General features: G+C 34.9%; 1 protein-coding gene across 15 annotated transcripts in view; it reads right to left on the bottom strand.

Moving 5' to 3' along the window:
• Positions 1 to 21,651, bottom strand: part of FUT8 (fucosyltransferase 8) — a 310,512-nt gene that overhangs the window by 196,937 nt on the left and 91,924 nt on the right. For 8 of the 15 annotated variants that reach the window (XM_047862655.1, XM_047862657.1, XM_047862658.1 and 5 more), the window contains one exon: positions 12,242 to 12,332. The exons of 1 other annotated variant lie outside the window; for it this stretch is intronic. The gene's annotated coding sequence lies outside the window, so the exon portion shown is untranslated. Of the gene's footprint in view, positions 1 to 54; positions 137 to 4,059; positions 4,139 to 12,241; positions 12,333 to 17,453; positions 17,494 to 17,918; positions 18,056 to 21,651 lie in introns of those variants that run through there. 6 more of the 15 variants (XM_047862666.1, XM_047862665.1, XM_047862663.1 and 3 more) reach the window with 6 other exon arrangements.

Genomic DNA, 21,651 nt, shown 5'->3' with positions numbered 1-21,651 from the left:
GTTAATGGTGTCACACAGCCAGCAAGTATCAAAAAGGCAATTCAACCCAGCTACCTGATTCCAGATTCTACTGCAAGGTTTTCCACAGCCAAGTATCTTCCCATGTCTAGACCAGACATCTGAAACAAAAGGATCCCTATTAAGAGTAAGAATAAGAGATAAAATCTTTGCCATCACAAGAACACTACTAATTAACAGTGACTTTGGAAGAATGATTCTACCTACCTAAAGAACTCACTTGTTTCCTATGATCTACAAAGACTTCCGCAGCTTGAAATATTTATAGTATGAACTTTAAAAGGCAGGGGTGGGGTGGGGTGGGGTGGAATTCCTTCAAAATTCTCCCTCTTCTTTCATGAATTTATCCATATTTACCCAGTGCCCCACTCCTGCCATGTGTTTGGCACTACACTGAGTGCCAAGTATACAATGATGACAAAAGAGAGATAATCCCCTATTTAGTGGATCACAGAATCTACTGGGAAAGGAAAAATGAAACAAATAATTACACAACTGGGGCGCCTGGGTGGCGCAGTCGGTTGAGCGTCCGACTTCAGCCAGGTCACGATCTCGCGGTCCGGGAGTTCGAGCCCCGCGTCGGGCTCTGGGCTGATGGCTCAGAGCCTGGAGCCTGTTTCCGGTTCTGTGTCTCCCTCTCTCTCTGCCCCTCCCCCGTTCATGCTCTGTCTCTCTCTGTCCCAAAAGTAAATAAACGTTGAAAAAAAAAAAAAATTAAAAAAAAAAATAATAATTACACAACTAATTTCTTATGTTCTAAAATATGCAGAGCCTACACCCAACACAGGGATTTTGAACCTGTTGTCTGAAACACACTTACCCAAATATACACCATAGTTCTTTCCTCATCAAATTCGGGTCACGACTCAAGTATTACCTTCTCAATAAAACTTTCCCTGACCATTCTACATAAAAATGGTACACTCCCCACTCCAACATTCCCTATCACCTTTCCTGATGTACTTACTTTTGTCTAGAATACTTATCACCATTAAACATTTGTTTGTTTAGTATCTGTATCCCCACTGGAATATAAGATCCATAAGATCAGTAATTTGTCTCTTTTGTTGACTGGTATCACTCAAAGCCTAGAACAGTGCCTATCAGACACTAAATACTGTTGACTAATGAATAAATGAGTGCAATGAAGGAAAGCCTAAGCATAGTGGCAATGTATAAAAGGAGAAACCATTAATTTCATTAGACTAACATATACAAAATTATTATTGTATTTATGTATGTAAATAATACTATTTATATACATGTCATCATGAAATAATTAAAATACCAATTATAAATGTTATCTATCATTCATGTATGTGGTATTAATTTTGTTTCAGTGTTTCTGTTAATTCCTTTCTTATATTTTAAACATTTAAAGTATAACAATGATTTACTGCTAGATTCGTATTTTTATTCTAGAAAGGAGTCAACATCTAACAAAATGACTTATTCTCCATTCTATAAACCATCTCACCTTAAAAAATGAAGACAAGATGAGATGTACTATTCTACCCGGATTTGATATTATCATACTCATTGAACTGGAACAGGCATCTTATTTTTCAGAAATGAAAAAGTAAAAAAAAAAAAAAAAAGAGAGAGAGAGAGAGAGAGAGAAAGGAAATTAAAATCATCTTCTAAGGTTTACAGTTTGATCTCTTTGCTTCATATGCTGTGTTGAGATTTTATACAATTATGGCACTTATAGCTAAACATCTAGAAAAGAAATTGTCTCAAATTTGGTGTATCACAGTCCAAAGAACTACGTGCCCTGACAAAACTCTTGTTTTGAAAAAGAATAATACTTCTTTTATACCTAAGCAATGTTAACCTATCATTTAAACAAGAATGTAATAATCATTTAAAAATCATTTTAAAAAGATAAATAGACCCTAAAACAGTTTTCAAATTCCATCACTTATTATTTGAAGCTTCAATAATTAGAGTCGACATGATCTTCCAGAGGATAAAAAACAGTGAAGTTGCTATAGTATTTCGAATAAAATTTGTTTGTTATGAATAATCTACATGTACAATGGAATTTTTCATGAGTTCTCTAATGTCCTGATAAAAACACAACTTACTGCAAGAAACTAGAAAGAAAATAGTCATGAAAAAATAATTTCCTATAATCTCCTCTATTATACTTTATAAAACCTAAGAATATTGACCAACAATAACCAGGACTCCCAAAACACATGTGTTCTCTCCCTTAATTAAGAAAATCAATAATCCTACTAAGCAAAGAAGAAAGCAAAAAGAAATCTTCAGATAAAAAAATGCAGTTCAATCTAATAATATCTATTAATAGCTATATCCTTGGGGCACCTGGGTGGCTCAGTCAGTTAAGCGTCTGACTTCGGCTCAGGTCATGATCTCGCAGTTCATGGGTTTGAGCCCTGTACGGGGCTCTGTGCTGATGGCTCAGAGCCTGGAACCTGCTTCAGATTTTGTGTCTACCTCTCTCTCTGCCCCTCCCCTGCTCGTGGTCTCGGTCTCTCTCTCTCTCTCTCTCTCAAAAATAAACATTTAAAAAAAATTTTTTTAATCTTGAGTTTCCATCCAAACTTGAGTTTTCAAACACACAAAAAAACTAAAGAATGTTTTCAGTTCTCCATCATCTACTTATGTAGACATCCTCAGTTCCCCATCATCTACTTATGTAGATATCCTCAAAGTATCTATAAAACAAAATTAAAATTACTATTAAATAGTTTCCTACTATTACATTTAAAAATGTTACTATTCATTTTAAAAATATACCCTCCAGGGGCACCTAGGTGGCTCAGTGGGTTAAGCATCCAACTCTTGATTTCAGCTCAGGTAATGATCTCATGGTTCGTGAGATAGAACCCCATGTTGGTGGGCTCTATGCCGACAGCACAGAATGTGCTTGGGATTCTTTCTCTCTCCCTCTCTCTCTGTCCCTCCCCCACTCACACTTGCTCTCTCTCTCTCTCAAAATAAATATTTTAAAAATTAAAAAAAAAACATATATATATGTATACACACACACACACACACACACACACACACATCCTGAATGTTAAAGATAAATAGAGTATTTGGTTTGTTTCCCTTTTTTCACTTTTTACATGAACTGTCTATAATACAATGAATGGGACGGGATGCTCCATACTTCTTCACTAAAATGCCCCTTACTCCAAAACCTTCTTCACAAAACAGACACTCATTTATTCAAATATTTTTTAAGGGTGTATTATGTTCCACTCCCTGTTCTAGGCAATCTAGAAATGGAGGGACTGATTCTATTTCAATCATTGTTTTATATCCTATGTTTAGTGGACTGTCTGGTACATAGTAAACTTTCATACATGAATGAATGGATGATCATACTTGTTCATTCATCCTTCACTATTTTTTAAGTTTTAACTTGGAAATTAGTTCTGTTTTCATTTTTTTCACTCTGCAGAGTAATGAGCCTATAAAATGTCCTTATCACTGACAAGTCAGGCTCACTTCTGGGTAGATGGATACAGAGAAAAAAAAAAATACTACTACAGCATTACCTTTTGGAACCTCTGTTCAGTTGCGTTTAAAATTTTCAAAGTTCCTTTTGAGCTTCAAAACATCATCCATAGTAAACGTGACTCTAACCAGTGGTTGGTCTCTAACATTTCAGTGGGAAAATAGTAGTAACCCTCTCCAAAAGGTCCAGCTGGCACACACAGAAAAACTTTAAAAATCCAATTAAACTGCAAAGTTATGATTTAATTCATAAAAGATTTATATTGCTTTTCCAGGAAAATGTTTTGAGAGAAAGAAAAAGACCATTGAAATACCAAAACAACAAAATCTTATAATCTGATCAAATTTTGGCCTTTAAATATACTATGCAGTAGATCCGTTGAGAAACCTTATTTAGAGGTGTTACATGCCTATTCTGTTTTCTCTCATTTGGAAAATCCAAGTACTATAGAAATTAAAATTGGAATCACAAATCTGTGAAGAACCTGGAGACATACAGAGTTCATCCTTCTGCCTTTTACTCATTTACACTTAAGCCAGTTTACATACCTAAGAAATGTATCCACAACAAAGAATTACTCATGGTGGGGATGGAGACAGGAGATGTGGTCAGAGTTAAGGTGGGACTCTGGGAAAAGAAATGTAAGTTACTCCTAAGAATGTTTTCACTGGAGAGAATTGTTTAGATGAATGTCATGATCTAACTTCTATTTTAGTATCACTCCAGAATTTATACTTGAATGTTAAATGCATCTGTTAAATACATATGCTTGAATGGAATATGCATGTTGATCATGGCCATGTATTTTGCCTCCTAACTGGTGAGAATGACATGCAAAAATTTAGTGAGAGAGGATTTTGGTTTGTATTAGATGGTGAATACTTCTTCAGCTTCAAAAAGTATATGCTGCCAAGCAGTGTATTTTTATAAACATACCCTATTATTAGATTGCAAGTTCTTCAAAAACAGCATCATGATTTTATAATTCTTTATATCGTCACTACTTAGAATACACACATAGGTATTTAATATTCACTGATTATCACTGAAAATACAGGTGATTATATTTAAACAAATATTATCAAACATTACCAAATGTTTATCTGGTCCATTTAAACAGAATTTCATTACCACAAAAATTTTTAAATATTAAAAAATACATAAAAACATATTAGCACACTTAAACAGATACTTGCACACCAATGTTCATAACGGCATTAGTCACAACAACCCAAATATCCGCTGATAAATGGATAAACAAAATGTGGCATATCCATAAAATAAAATATTATTTGATCTTAAAAAGAGTGAAATTTTGATACATGGTAAAACACTGATGAACCCTACGGATACTATGTGAAGTGAAAGAAGTCAGTCACATAAGAATGAATATTATAGGATTCAACTCATGTGAATAGTCAAATTCAAATTGACATAAATTGACACAAATTGACATAAAATAGTCAAAGTCATAAAGACAAAATAGAACAATGGATATAAGGAATGCAGAACTAATGTCTCATGAGTATAGTAGTTCGGGAGGATGAAAAAGTTCTAGAGACACAGTGGTGATGGCTCTACATCAGTGCAAATGTACTTAATAGCACTGAGTTACATACTTAAAATGGTTAAGTGGCAAATTTTATGTTATATGTATTTTACCACAATAAAAAAAGGTCAAAAATATTATACTACTTTATGACAGACGTGCCCAAATAATACGTTGTAAATGTATAATCACAGAATCCTAATAGTTCTTAACATTAAATTTTAAGAAAAAAAGAAGTTAAAAAATTAACAGCCAGTTTTATATGTACCTGGTTTCTTTAAAAAACAAACACAATACCAACCAAACAAAACAAACCCTTGAAGATACCAAGTTATTTTTATTTCATCAATACCTTTAATGCATGCATTTATTCTAACTTTGCAAGCCCTTTGCCTTATGACAAAATTACTTCAACTTAGCCATAATCAACATATCCATATGTCTTTAATATTCACACACAAATTCATCTCCACTTTCTCAGCAGAATCTTGCCTGCACTTAAATATTTTTGCAGTTCAATTTTGATCCTATTTTCTGATTATTTTTTTCCTTGCAGCTAAAAACTATGCATGCAAAACTATTCCCTACTTTCTGTAACATTTTCAGGGTGGTTAACAAACATCTAATAAGAAATATAGCATGTCAAATAAAATGATAAACTGGTAATTCTTGAAAGTGATTAACACTCTCTATGCTAAATTATTTCCTAATTTTTGGGAAATGTGTAAAAAAGTAAGTTACAATTTACATTCATCTGAACTTATACAAATCTAAGTCAACTGCTTCAAGATACAAAGCCAATGGTATTTTTGCTGCTAACTATTTATAAAAGTGATTCACATTCAAACAAATCTAACTGAAATTCATGGAACTATATAATATCCTTAAAAATACAAACTCCCTAGTTCAATACGATATACCACACACACATCAATTTCTATTCTATGATTATGTCAAAGAAATAATATTGATTTAACACATGGTTAAATTCAACAACACTGATTTAATTCATAAATCATTTAACATGATTCATTTATGAGACTCGACCTTATTTTATCAACTAAACTTTAATATTGGTTAATTAATTCTTTCTCTGGTAATTAACAAACTAGAAAATTTTCAGTACCAGTTAATTTTCCAAGATCTTCTCACAAAACCATTATTGTATACTGAAGTCTTATTAAAAATGACATCACTTAAGATAAAATAATAAAAACAAAGAAAGAGGCATATTCAAGTGTCTGACTTCCTTACTACCCTATTAATATTCCTTCTAGAAGTAGCTATTTCAAGTGAAAATAAATCCTTTGATCCATAATTTCCCTACTTTCCCAATGAATCACATTAAGCAAAAATTAAGTAAACTATTATAGAGTTCTCCCTAAAAAAACACAACCAGAAATTTTTCTTTTTATGTTCTTCTTGGTATATATTCCACATATTGTATGGATTTGGTGTCCAAAAGATTTATCCAGGAAAACTCACATATTTATTTAAGTTTTTAGCAGTTTAACATTCACATTCAGCTTCAACAAAAACTTCTTAGACTATACTAGGAACTGAATTCCAACCACAACTTTATAAAGTGGGTGTTAATGATTTTATGTTAAAGGAAAATGAGGTTTGGAAAGAGAAGATAATTTGATCCCACAATCAATTACCAGTGAACTCAAGAGATGGAATCCAGATATTACTGATGCCAAAAGGAAGGAGGAAGAGAAATGACACTTGCTACATGTCAAACATGAGCACTTTGCATACATTTCCTCATTTAATTCTTATCATTGCTTTGTAAGGTAGACACTATCTTCATTTTGAAGATAAAGAAACTCAGGTAAGAAGTGATTTGACTTGATCAAGGTTTGTACAGAAAATCAGCAGCTAAGACAGGACAGAAACCCTAGGATTATACACTGATAGATTTTTGTCCTTAAACCACTACTTATGATCCAAGGAGAGAGTTCATTTGATGTGCTGTTTTATTTTTGTTTCAGTTTTGTTGGTTTTTCTACAGAAAAGGGAACGATTTCACCAAATCCATTTTAGTAAGATTTCTAATTCCTTTAGCAAATCATACCTATAATAGTAATCCCTGTAAGGTCACTATCATGAGTCTACCAGGCAGACAAATGATAACAATGACACAGCATTTAGCATGCAACTAGATGTCAACCCAATATTATTCCAGCAATTCAACAGGAAAACATTGAATGCCTTTTGTCATTAGAATAGCTTTGCTAAGAATTAGCCCCCTCTTAAACTAGGTGCCAATTCATGAAAACCACTTTGAGCAACAGAGAATGAGAATTAAAATTTAAAGAAAGAAGGTGAAATATTTATCTTCATTCTACCCAATGTCCCTGCATTCCACTAATTTAAACCTATGTTCCTGCTCCCCACTAGTATAGCTCTAAAGGACAGCAAGAGCAGTAAGAAAAGGATGAAACATCAACCATTTCAAATATAAAATCAAACTAAAGTCATTTTCATCTCTCCTTGAGGAAGTTCAGCAGTTTATCATGCAAAGTATCTGTCTTCTCCTAGCCTAGAAAACCTAAAATCAAGTTAGAATATTTTCTTCCTTTACAAATTCTCACCTGTTCTTTATCATGTGTTTCTGTTCTTCCTCAAAATCACTCAGAAAGAAAGAAAGAAAGAAAGAAAGAAAGAAAGAAAGAAAGAAAGAAAGAAAGAAAGAAAAGTAAGGAAGTAAGGAAGTGAGTCAGACATCTAGAGAGTTCTATTATTCAGGAACAAAGGTCAATAATTATCAAATACTGGCCAGGCCTTGAGGGATTCATATTTCACAGTAATTTTCAAATTTTGCTACATGGAAACGAAGAGTTGTACAAAATATTCCTAGTAGCTTACAAATGAGAAACTGCCAGGTAGGCTTCATTTATAAAAGTATATAACTCACATACACTCATTTATTATACCAAACCTGAGGCCAGAAAAATGTGTACCACAATAAAAATGAAGCTATAAAATTCTCACCCTACATTATGGGGCGGGGGGGGGGGGGGTGAGGGGGGAGGGGGAAGGAGAGGCAGGTGATAATTTGTTGTATTTTTTTAAATGAGTTTCTCATCTTTCTTTTTTCTGATCTTGTTTGCATCAGCAAATCCTACAGGAAACAAATTAAAGTCTAAAATGAACTCTGAAATTTCTGAATAATACCATCCTTATTTTTGAGAAAAATGTGTATTCTAGTGGTTTTTGGATGAAATAATCTATAGATGTCAATCATATCTGGTTGATTGATGGTGCTGTTGAGTTCAAATATATCCTCACTGATTTTCTGTCTGCTAGATCTGTCCATTTTTAATAGAAGAGTGTTGAGATACCCAACTACAATAGTGAACTCATCTATTTCTCTTTGCAATTCTATCAGTTCTTGCCTCACATATTTTGATGGCTTATTGTTAGGTGCATCCACAGTAAGGATTATGTCTTCCTAAAGAATTAAACCCTTTATCATTATATAATGTTCCTGCTTATACTTGAATAGTTTCCTTTCTCTTAAGTCTGCTTTGTCTGAAGTTAACACAGCTGCTCCAGCTACTCCAACCCCATTAGCAACAAATTTTCTACATTTTTGTTAACTGAGAAAGTCTTTATTCTCCTTCACTTTTAAGGACAATTTAGTAGGACAAAGAATTCTAGATTGTTGGGTTTTTCTCTCAACACTTTTAAGTATTTCCCTCCACGCTCTTCTTGCTTGCATGGTTTCTGAAGAGAAGTCAGATGTGATTTTTACCCTTGCTTCTATATAGATAAGGTGTTTTTTCCCTCTGGTTTCTTTCAAGATTAGTTCCTATTTCTTTGATTTTCTGCAATTTGAATATGATATGCCTAGGTGAAGTTTGGGGGACACTTAACCTGCCTGGTATTCTCTGAACTTCCAAGATCTGTGGTTTGGAGTCTGACATTAATTTGGGGAAATACTCCATCATTATTTCTTCAAATAGTTCCTCTGTTCTTTCTTCTCCTTCCTCTACTTCTGGTATTCCCATTATGTATATATTACATCTTCTGAGACTGTCCCACAGTCTTTGGTTATATTTTAATTTTTTTTCAGTCTTTTTTCTCTTTGCTTTTAAATCTTAGAAGATTCTACTGACATATCCTCAAGCTCAGAGACTTTTTCCTCAGCCATGTTCCATCTTCTAATAAGCCCATCAAAGGCATTCTTCATTTCTGTTACAGTGGTTTTTTTATTTCTAGCATTTCTTTTTCTTTCTTAGAATTTCCATCTTTCTACTTACATTATCCATCCATTCTTGCATGTTGTCTACTTTCTTCATTAGAGCCCTTGGCATATTGGTCGTAATTGTTTTAAATTCCTGGTCCAATAATTCTAATATCCCTGCTATGTTTGAGTCTGAACCTTATGCTTGCTCTGTCTCTGTAAACTGTGCTTTTTGCTTTTTTAGCATGCCTTGTAATTTTTTTTTGTTGTTGTTGGAAGCCAAAAATGATGCACTGCGTAAAAGGAACTGCAGCAAATAGGCATTTAGTAATGTGGTAAGGTTTATGGGTAGAAGAAGTGTTCTAAAGTCCTATGATTAGGTCTCAGTCTTTTAGGGAGCCTGTGCTCCTGAGTTATGACCTTCAAAGTTCTTCTCAGTCCTGTCTGCCCGCCCCCCCAAACCAGATACACATATACACACACGCGCACACACACACACACACACACACACACACACACACACACACACCTTAGGTCAAACAGGATGGCTAGAGGAAGCTGGAATTGGATATTTCTCTTTCCCCCACATAGAAAACTAAAACAGGCTATAATTGTGTATTCCCCTTCCTCCAGTTCAGTTAGGCTCTGATAATACCCTAATAGGTTAGGCTCGGATAAAATACCTTTCCTTTAGAAAAAAAGAATGCCTCAGCACATTTCAAAGTGACTGCCTTCCTCTTCCCCTTTCCCTGTAAGAAGTACCAAGGCATTTTTCTCTAATATTCACTGTGAAGACACGGTAGAGTTCCTGGAGGTAAAACCATGAAAGTGTGGGGCTCCTAGACCTAGGTCCCCTTGGAGTTTATACTTCACACTTGCCCACATTGAGCCTCTGGCAATTCGTTAGTTACATTTCAGGTTTTTTCCTACCCGGTACTGGTTGCCTTGGAGGTTTCTGCCCCTGAGTTCTGCGAGGGTAAGTTGTCATTCTCTGTATTTGCCTGCCAACTCGGGGACAGCAGCTTGCCTTGTGACCTTAACTCCATGAAAAATCTCAGAAAAGTCAGCTGATTTTTCAGATTGTTCAGTTTTTTACTTATTGTTAGGACAGAGTGATGACTTATATACGTCCACCAAAAACCACAAAAAAATCTCCATTTTCAATTTTTACCTTCACATTTTCCTAATGGATAAAGTGATATATATAGCACTCTTATGCTATTATGAAGAGAGAAAAAAATAGAGATTTGAATTTGTCTCAATGGCACACAAATTACCTAAAATATGATTGATCATAGGGTTCACCCTGTAACACCAAAATGCAAATTATTAAGCAATATAATTCATTAACAAAGTTATTTCACCCTTCCTTTCTGAAGCTATGAAAACACATACATAACCAAATATTATAGAGATCATTTAGAACCTGCATTGTTATTACAAACTAAAATATTTCCTAAATAAAGACCTAAATATTAAATTTCCATAGGGGCTTTTTAAAAATTTACCAGTAAAGACTGTAATTCACTGGTATTCTTACTAATTTGCAGAAAAATAAAGCCTACCTCTTAATTCCTAAAATAGAATTATAATGCCCTCCAAACAAACTTAAGTTTTCAGATTCTTCCTCTGGAGGAAATAAAAAATCAGTAAAATGCTAAAATTTTTATGTGAAATTTGACATTTGGATGCCAATTCCCAACATTTGCTATTTCTGTGGAATCAACCTTTATCAAAATTAATTTACTCAGGAAATCTTAGTCCACTCTACAGTGTTGTCTGCTATTCTGATAGCAAGAAATACAGCTACTTTTTTTTTTCCAAATAACACTGTAAAACAGCTCATTACTCTTTATATTATTGACTTAAATTTTATTCAACTGAGTTTTAACATACTTAAACAAAGGCATACTGGTTAAATAAGATAAACATATCTAATTCACCTTAAGAAATTTAAAAGCACGTTGCATATAAGCTCCCAAACATAGCAAGAATGTCACAATAGCCAAACCCAAGAGAATATATTAGCAGTACTTTCACTTTACATAAATGTAACTATTTTATTACTATTTTCCACATCTGTGATGCATTAGGTATAACAGACACTTCTGAGCTCTTAATACACTGAACAGATGGTGAACCATTACAAAATGAGGAACAAGTGTAAAATCTTAAAGAATTATTAATAATCTTACTCTTAAGCCAAAGGAGAACTACAAAGTTGGACAAATAATTTTCCTACAAGGATAATGAGGAATTAGGGTGAAACACACAGGAAATGATTTGGGGATGGTTACAAAAAGCATGGGGAAAAGTGACTATAGTAACAAGTTAAAAAATTATATAAAAGCTCCTAGAAAAAAAGATTAATCAACCCAAAAGGAAGCTGTCAAATGAGAATGAAGATGGATACTTGTGTTGTGAAAGACAGAAGAGAATGCTCTAAAAGTTCCATTCTTAATTTGCTAAATATAAAATGGCTGAGACCCCACATTCCTGAAATCCCAAAACAAAGTCAGTATCTAACTAAAACTGAGACTTCATACTTGGCATAATTTTTAGCTAAAGTAATAACCTATAAAAATGGAGTCAATTATGTCAGTTCATAAGAGACAAAGAAATGAAAACATCAAAAGCAAAAAACAAAAATTAAGACTCTCTAGTCATGTCAAGTGGTTTATATATGTAAAAATAAACTATCCAGTTGAAAATAGCTGTGTGAAAGAGACAAGAGAGCCTAGCAGAGCACAGAATGTACTCCTGCTCCAAAAAAGTCGCATGATTTTTAGAAAGTCACTGATTACCTCCAAAGCTGAAATAGTGTATTCTCAGTGCAATCTTTTGAGGAATAGTAATACACCATCAATCAATAATATAGTGTTTTCTGGGTGAAGGGATATTACCTAATGAGAAAAGGATTTTCTCACTTTTAAAGAGAAAAATTTTATTAACAAAGTTATTCCAGTATTAACTGTGAAAAATGGCTTACCTTCCTTCCACTAGAACACAAGCGTACAAAACCACATGGTATTTCCAAAAGGAAGATATTATTGCTTGAATCTGGGTCACTAAAATTATCACTGTTCAAAATGAGACAAAAGAAAAGAGTAACATTAATTATCTACAATTACACATTTTCTTTGTTGTTAACATGAAATATATCTCACATAAAACCTCATAGGCCATTCAAATGAGACACATGACCCTAGGTTTGAAATCTCTAGAGATAGCTCCTTTGAAGACTGGACAAATAGTTTAAACCATTTAAATAATTCCTGATCACCAAATGTGAATAATTTTTTTTCTAACTAAAAAAATTTTTTTATTATTTACTGTTCTCACACCACTTTAATTTTTTTCCCCTAAAAAAGAACATGGAAATTCAGCTACACAAAAAGGCCCACTGTAAAAAAAGAAAAGTGGGGAGGGGGAGATACTCAAACAGCTTCAAGAAAAAAAGCATGTTCCACTCTAGATCGTATTTACAGTTCCTCATCTAGAATTCAACTAACATCCAACTGCAGCAATCAGCCAAGCTTGGCAAATTAAAATAACAGTAATTTTGACAGATTATCTTCTATAAATATTCAAATATGGGCGTTTATGTGCATGTAAGGGTCTCTACATGCCAATCAAAATGCTTTGTTTAAGATACTAAAATTGAGCTTTTTTCACCCTTCTTTTCTATAGGAATCCCCTGAACCCTTGACTTTCATTTTAACTCTTTCACCTCAGCTGATAAAGAGGCCAATTATTTCTCTATTCATGGCCTAAATTATTATCCATAGTCTGAATTAAAATTTTAAGTATAATATTCATATCAGACAAAAAGTACCTAGAATCTTAGAAAAACTAAGTCGGTAAGGAAAACAGAAAAGATTCAGGAATGGGGATGAGGTGGGTGCAGAGACAGAATCTTGAAGGATGGCAACTCAATAAACGATTAACTTTTTATTGATGTGACCAGGTATGGCTTAGAAAGTAAAATTCAAATATAAAGAGCAATTAACAACTTGATAAATTTGGGCTGTATTCAAAGTTACAGTAAAACAGACTATCATTTATTTGGCTCAAGGCAAGACCCTATGCTTTGATGACAAGTTTAAGTATATGAAAGTACCAAAAGTGCGGAAATGCAATTAGTATGAAATTCAAACCAAATGTAATATTTGATATCCAGAGAGCCCTATTTAATCAAGAATAATGGCTCTAATGAAGGCAAGATATCTGATGCATACATTTGTTAATTGTCCTCCTATCCTATCTCTCATTAGTTAGTTCCCCTTAAACATATACACAATTACTGAAAAGCCTCAGATGTTCCAGGAAACCACAAGTGATAGATACGCCTCTGCATGCAGACGATGCAGTAATACAAAATAATGGACAAAAATTTAACCTATTCAGAAGCCTATGCGTTTCTAGTTCCACCTGGAAAGAAACGGCTATAAATCTATTAAGATTGCTCAAAATATTTCTAGAAAGTTAGTCAAGCTTTTAGGAAACTTTTACTTTATCATCATTCACCATCAAGCACTCAAACCCAGGTCCAACAGTGGATCCAAGCCATACCAGTGGTTTTCAAACCAGGGAAGGGAAAAGTCTGGTCGAGGAAATAGCTTCAGCCTCCTCTAGGAGCTTGTTAGAAATACAGAATCTCAGGCCCCTATCCAGGGACGTACTGAATCAGAATCTGCATCCTAACAATTCCCAAATAATTCAAATACATATTAAGATGTGGGAAGTTTTGCAGGAAGAAGAACATTAGAATGAGAGAGAAGGTATAATCTTCTGTTCAAAGATTGGGTTCCTACTGCAGGCTACTGTTTGGCCAATAAGCAACCAATTTTTAACTTCTGGCTTATAGCATCATTATTCCTCCTACAGTTTTTCTATTTTAAAATACAAAAACCCCTCAAGAGCCAAAGAAATTAGTATCTGATTAAATCTCAGGTCCCCAGAAGGGCTGTGACACAGTTATCTTAGAGCAGGTGGTCCTGTCTCATACCCCTGAATTACATTAACTAGACCAGTTAATTTAACAACTCCTTTCATTCCAAATCCTAGACTCTAAGAGTGTGTGAGGTCCCAATAGCTAAGAAAGAGACCAAGAGGCTATCCCATCGTGTAACCAGGAGAGGAGAAAGCTGTATGTGGTTGTTATTTGGCTATCGTCTCTCAGCTCCAAATCCACCCTTTAGTACTCAGCATAGTGATACTGAAAACAAAACTCGGGAAAACTTTTCTCTTTTGCCAGCCAGCTTCCTCATGCTGCCACTAAGCGCAGTAGAAGAAACTTGCTTTTTCCGGTCAGCACTGCCCTGGCACAGGCCCTCCACTCCACCGATAGCAGTTGGTGACCACCACCAGTTTTTCCAGCACTCTCAGAAGCAGCAGCAGCAGCCCAGGCAGTACCCCCCTCTAGAGGTTTTGAACCCCAACTCTACTCCAAGCCCTTCTTTGTTCTCCCAGCCTTATTTCTACTTTCTGTAATTGTCTCTGTGTTACTCTATGCCCCTTTTGCTTTTTCAACCCTCCAACTCCTGTATAACCCATTCCCCTATGTTAAATTTCCTTGGCAGAAATATCTAGTGTGTATTACTTCCCTGTCCATATTCTAACTGATACATCATGGCTAGATGGAATAAAATCCAGCATGATCTTCATCACTTTGGAAAAACAATTTTCCAAAAACATGATAGTCCATAAGAAAATATCTACTGCTCTCCCCCAAAATAGGTACAAGATGGGGAATGGATGTAAGAAGTATGGGTGAGAAAAAAAAGATGAGGAAACACAACTTAGGAAAGTAAAAATATAATATATAAGTTTTCCACTTTACATAACAAAAATCTCAGAATTTACGAAGTGGAAGGAACTATATTCCTCTGCCTCTGCCATTGTTTAGTTTTATTAAAGCAGTTTTCTACTGAGTTTGAGCTACTATATTTTCAGGAAGCCATTGAGAAATTAGGGATGGTCCAAAAAGTTATAAAAATGATGAAAGCAACAGGCAATAGGATGCATGAGGAGAGATTCAAGGAGTCAAACTTCCTAGTCCAGTCCAGGGAAAAGAAAACTTCAGGTATTAGCTGTCTTCTGGTTACAGAATTCTTTAAGCTGTGTTGCATCATCCTTACAGATGCTTAAAATGATAGAAGATAAAGGAAGACATAAAATAGAGCTTCTTAGCTTAATGACTCCCCTTCAGATTACTAAAGTAGTAGCTCTTAATGCTATTTACACATGAGAATGAATTAGAATATTTTTTACAAAAATAATAAAATAGTAATAATATGATGCCCAGAACACTAATGCCAGAGATCTGATTTAACCGGTCTGAGATAAAGCCTAGGCATATTTAAAAAAAAACAAAAACAAAAACAGGGGCACCTGGCTAGCTCAGTCAGTAGAGCCTGTGTCTCTTGATCTCAGGCTTGTTACTTCTAGCCCCACGCTGGGTGTAGAGATTACTTAAAAATAAAATCTTAAAAAAAAACCACTCAAGTGTTTATAAAGTACTGACAGAAGAACTGAGAACAACTTAATGGAATCTTCCATAACTCTAATACCCAAAATTTGGTCTAAGTACTTAGCTACATCCAGATTACCAACGGAGCTTGTTAAAAAGGCAGCATCTCAGGCCTTACTGAGTAAGAATCTAACAAGATCCCCGAGTAATCTGCACATTAAAGTGAAAAAAACATCATCCTATAACAGTTTGAAAAGGGTTTGAGAGTGTGTGTGTCCAAACTCCAACCTAAAATTAACTAAGTTGATTTTTTTTAAGTTTTAAACAGTTTAAGTTTAAACAGTTTGAACAGTTGTTGTTGTTTTTTTTTAAGTAATCTCTACACCCAACGTGGGGCCCAAACTCATGTCGCATGCTCTACCAACTGATCCAGTCGTATTTTTACTTTGTAAAAGTACTTTGTACTTTTCTAAGTATTTTTACTTTGAAAGTCTATTAGAGTTTACTAATAATATGAATAACTTCTAATAATATGTAATAACAACTAATATTTATTCAGCCTATACAATTTGTAGGTACTGTTCTTTATAAAATGATTTAATCCTCAACATATATCTATAAAGTATATAATTTTATGATCCCTGTTTTACAGATAAGAAAACTGAGGCAAGCCTGAGTTATATAAAATAAATAGCTTGCCCCAGGTCACACAATTAGTAAGTGGCAAAGATGAGAAATGAACCCAGATAGTCTTGTTTAAGAGCTTAAACTTAACTACAAAATAATACTATGTTTGCCAACACCATCCAAAAACATTCTAAAACCATTCAGGAGAAAAGTATAATTACAGGTAATAAGATTGCTTTAAGAATAAAGGGGAAAAAATCATGTGATTTTCTCTGATGGAAAAAAAAAAAGATCAACAGAGTTGTGATAGTGTATCATTACCTCAACACTGTTATGGGTCTGTGACCCACTTAATACAGAAAAGAACATGACAGAGAAGACAATAACACAGGAAGTTGCTTATGATGCCAACACAGTCAATATTTTGATAAGTGATAAACATATGAATACTATGTATGAGACTGTCTCATGGGAGAAATATTTTTGGTAATAATCACTTTATTATCTACATTTGGGAAATAACTGAAAGCCCATGTTAGGAGATAATACATTCTCCTCAATGCCTCCTTAATTCACCCCTACAACTGCTCCTACTATCACGAACCATCACTACCACCCTGAGGAAAGTGAAGTAGAGACGGCTATGATTATTTTTCACAATGAAACAGGCATGATATAAATTTAGTCTGATTTTTCTCCTCCTCTGTACCCCACTGTTCCTAACTTCTCAAAAGGCCCACTCTCTGCTTCTGTCATAACAGAAGTAAAAGTTCCAGGCCCAGTAAGACCCAAAAATTACTTTTGAAGATACTGAAGACAGCTTTTAAAAGAAGTCAGACTGCGGCTGTCAGTTAAAGGCCTACTACTAAGTTGTAATAATTCATGTGAATTCTAAATAGCATAATACAATTGCCAAAGTTCCCAAAGGTAAATAATGTTATTGTACCAGCAAATAGAATAGAATTTATTGTACCAGCAAATAGAATTCAGAATATGCAAAATTATATCCTATAACTATTTAAAGCAAAGCCACAATTTCTAAGATGTCTTAACTTCATTCAACCCAAGCATACTCTTAAAAAAAAAAAAAAGTATATGGTACCTTTTTAATTAATAATGACGAAGTTCTGGTGACCTAGTTGCTGAGAATGAACAAAACCACAGACATTAAAAAACAGAGTTGGGGTGCCTGGGTGGCTCAGTCGGTTAAGCGTCTAACTTTGGCTCAGCTCATGATCTCGCGGTCCGTGGGTTTGAGCCCTTGTTGGGCTCTGTGCTGACAGCGCAGAGCCTGGAGCCTGCTTCGGATTCTATGTCTCCCTCTCTCTCTGCCCCTCTCCTGCTCATGCTCTATCTCTCTCTGTCTCTCAAAAATAAATAAATGTTAAAAAAAATTAAAAATAGAGTTGCTTATCCCATAAGAGTTTTTACAGTGGACGCTGGAGCCAGAATGATTTGGAGACTAAAAATACCAAAGCTAATACTCACTAAAATGCAGCCTTCTAAACACCTAAGTTTAAAACTATGACTTGAAGCAATTCATTGGTTCGTTTGGATAAGGTTTTACCTGAAGAATCTAAGAAAGCTGAGGTTCATGTGAAGCACTGCCAGAGTACAACTTAATTTCCCAAAGAATGGAAGAAGATTCCCAGGAAGCCAACACTGACAAAACCCAAAAGAAGCATGTTCTTAGGAGGCAGAGCAGCTGTCAAAAAACACAGAGGCTGAGCATTCCTGATATGACTTTCATTAACTAATATGACTAACAAAATTACCCATACCCAAAACTCCTTAAAATTTCCATCAGGTTTTAATTATCCATATTAGTTATGTAAATTATTTGTAGTTATTTTTTCCTTCTAGTTAGAACCAGAAAACCACTCTCTTTATCTCTCCACTTATCTTCATAAAGTATGTGTTCTCAGTCTGCCTTCCTTTCCTATCCTATTCCAAAAGGCTACATTTGAATAATAAAGAAAAATATATTTATAAAAAAATAAAATATACATTATATTTACTAAATTTGAGTTGAATGAATAATCACTACTCCTCCTACCCTCATAACATATAAAAATCGTATTTATTATATATCATCTATAAAAATTTAAATGGAAAATATTTACCCCTCCATCACCAATAAAATAGAAAACTTACTGTGTCAAAGAAAAAATAACCATTTAAAAATCACTAGAATCGTTTCTTTTTAATCATCAGGAAAAATAAACTTAAAAAGATGATTCTCAACTTCATTATGGATCAGAATTATATATTAAGGTCATAAAATTGTAGACTCTGGGGCCCATGACCAGAGATTCTGAATCATAAAAGGTCTGAGTTCCCGAGGATGAACCCAAAACTGTACATTTTTTTTAATGTTTATTTATTTTTGAGAGAGAGAACAGCAGAGGAGGGGTAGGGAGAGAGGGAGACAGAGAATCTGAAGCAGGCTCTGTGCTGTCAGTGCAAAGCCAAACACAGGGCTCAAACCCACATGAGATCATGACCTGAGCCTAAGTCAGACACTCAACCAACTGAGCTACCCAGGCACCCCCCGCAAAACTGTACATTTTAACAAGCTTCCTAAGTGATCAGGATGCAGATTATCCCTGAACCACTCTTTGATATATACTTAACCTTCAAACCACTGTCAACTTCCCAGCAAGTCCTTTAGGTCTGATCACACAGCCCACTCCTATCTCTCATCTTAACAGCTTCAATTTCTGATTAAACTACACGGTTGGAACTAACACAGAGAAAAAATAATAGCAACCAGTTGTTGGACATATACTACTATTGGCCATGAACTTCACATAATCTATTACAGACACAAGAATTAAATGATATATGGCACAAAAACAGATGCTCAGATCAATGGAGAACAGAGAACCCAGAAATGGACCCACAAACATAGAGCCAACTAATCTTTGACAAAGCAGAAAAGAATATCCAATGGAGTAAAGACAGCCTTTTCAGCAAGTGGTGCTGGGAAAACTGGACAGCAACATGCAGAAAAATGAACCCAAACCACTTTCTTACACCATACACAAAAATAAACTCAAAATGGATGAGAGACCTAAATGTAAGACAGGAAGCCATCAAAATCCTCGAGGAGAAAGCAGGCAAAAACCTCTTTGATCTTGGCCACGGCAACTTCTTACTCAACACATCTCCGGAGGCAAGGGAAACAAAAGCAAAAATGAACTACTGGAACCTCATCAAAATAAAAACCTTCTGCACAGCGAAGGAAACAATCAGCAAAGCTAAAAGGCAACCAACAGAATGGGAGAAGATATTTGCAAAAGACATATCACATAAAGGGTTAGTATCCAAAATCTATAAAGAACTTATCAAACTCAACACCCAAAAAACAAATAATCCAGTGAAGAAATGGGCAAAAGACATGAATAGACACTTCTCCAAACAAGACATCCAGATGGCCAACCGACACATGAAAAAATGCTTCATATCACTCATCATCAGGGAAATACAAATCAAAACCACAATGAGATACCACCTCACACCTGTCAGAATGGCTAAAATTAACAACTTGGGAAACAACAGATGTTGGTGAGGATGCGGAGAAAGAGGATCTCTTTTGCATTGTTGGTGGGAATGCAAACTGGTACAGCCACTCTGGAAAACAGCATGGAGGTTCCTCAAAAAATTAAAAGCAGAACTATCCTATGATCTAGCAATTGCACTACTAGGTATTTATCCAAGGGACACAGGTATGCTGTTTCGAAGGGACACATGCACCCCAATGTTTACAGCAGCACTATCAACAGTAGTCAAAGTATGGAAAGAGCCCAAGTGTCCATCAATGGATAAATGGATACAGATGTGGTATAGATAGATAGATAGATAGATAGATAGATAGACAGACAATGGAGTATTATTCGGCAATCAAAAAGAATGAAATCTTGCCATTTGCAACTATGTGGATGGAACTAGAGGGTATTATGCTAAGCGAAATCAGTCAAAGAAAGACAAATATCATATGACTTCACTCATATAAGGACTTTAAGATACAGAACAGATGAACATAAGGGAAGCAAAGCAAAAATAATATAAAAACAGGGAGGGGGACAAAAACATAAGAGACTCTTAAATATGGAGAACAAACAGAGGGTTACTGAAGGGGTTGTGGCGGGAGGTGGCGGGGGGGGGGGTTGGGGAATGGACTAAATAGATAAGGGGCATTAAGGAATCTACTCCTGAAATCATTGTTACACTATATGCTAACTAACTTGGATGTAAATTTTAAAAAATTAAATTAAAAAAAATTATGTTACCCAGGAGTGGGTGGAAAAAAAGAAGAGAAAAGAAAAGAAAAAGCACTGTGCTCTTTATATAAAACCAGAGCCCAGAACTTAAAAGGTAGCAGAAATTCTCTGGAGTCCCCTTGAAGTCCCTCTAACTATGCAACACACACAGAACCTCAAACAGCAAGAAGTCTAAACATTTGGTAAACCCTTCCCCATCCCTTCTTACTAAATATAAAAAATATATTCCCCTCCTGATCAGATTATCTGGATACAACTGAATAGTGAGCGATGGCTTTTTGCCTCAGATCAACCTGCTCTCTATGTGTGCTATACACATAGAGAGAATAAACTATTTATAATTCAATCAGAACTGTTTTATGAACGTAACAAGAACAATCAATCTTTTATCTTTTCATGATACATAAGTGCATTGTTCAGTAAGGTAGTCAGTAGCCAACGTGGCTCTTCAGCATGCAAAATATGGCTAGTTTGAACTAAGAAAATCTGTAAGTGTAAAACACACACTGATTTCAGACCTGGTAGGAATAAAAGAATGTAAAATATTTCATTGATATTTTTATGTCAATTAGTAGATAATATTTTTAATACTAAGTTAATATTAGTATGCTAAGTTACATAAACTGTACTATTAAAACTAATCTCACCTGTTTCCTTTTACCTTATTTAATGTGGTTACCAGAAAATTTAAAATTACATGAATGGTTCACATTATATTTCTTTTTTTTAATTTTTTTTTTTTTAATTTTTTTTTTCAACGTTTATTTATTTTTGGGACAGAGAGAGACAGAGCATGAACGGGGGAGGGGCAGAGAGAGAGGGAGACACAGAATCAGAAACAGGCTCCAGGCTCTGAGCCATCAGCCCAGAGCCCGACGCGGGGCTCGAACTCCCGGACCGCGAGATCGTGACCTGGCTGAAGTCGGACGCTTAACCGACTGCGCCACCCAGGCGCCCCCACATTATATTTCTATTAGATAGTGCTAGTCTATAAACTAGTGATCAATCATAAGCTCT

This window comes from Prionailurus viverrinus, chromosome B3 (assembly GCF_022837055.1).
Source record: "Prionailurus viverrinus isolate Anna chromosome B3, UM_Priviv_1.0, whole genome shotgun sequence".
Lineage (NCBI taxonomy): Eukaryota > Metazoa > Chordata > Mammalia > Carnivora > Felidae > Prionailurus > Prionailurus viverrinus.
The sequence above is the reverse complement of the archived record's forward strand: the minus strand, read 5'-3'. Positions and strand labels throughout refer to the sequence as shown.